Below are 225 nucleotides of genomic sequence, written 5' to 3'. Positions count from 1 at the left end.
TAAATAACGGTGGTTGACAAAACGAATTCAGTTTTCTCTACTGCCACTCAGTGGTTGGCATATAGAAGTACATACGGAAAGTTTTTTTCTCATTCAATGTGGGACTCGATTAAAAATAAATCTAAATAATTAACGACTTTGTACTGAATTAAACTTGTTAAACCCTGAGTGTCCCACTTTATAACACATTGAAATAAATTTGACTGAATCAAATATACACGGGCA

Source organism: Stigmatopora argus, chromosome 15 (genome assembly GCF_051989625.1).
Source record: "Stigmatopora argus isolate UIUO_Sarg chromosome 15, RoL_Sarg_1.0, whole genome shotgun sequence".
Taxonomy (NCBI): domain Eukaryota; kingdom Metazoa; phylum Chordata; class Actinopteri; order Syngnathiformes; family Syngnathidae; genus Stigmatopora; species Stigmatopora argus.
The sequence above is the reverse complement of the archived record's forward strand: the minus strand, read 5'-3'. Positions refer to the sequence as shown.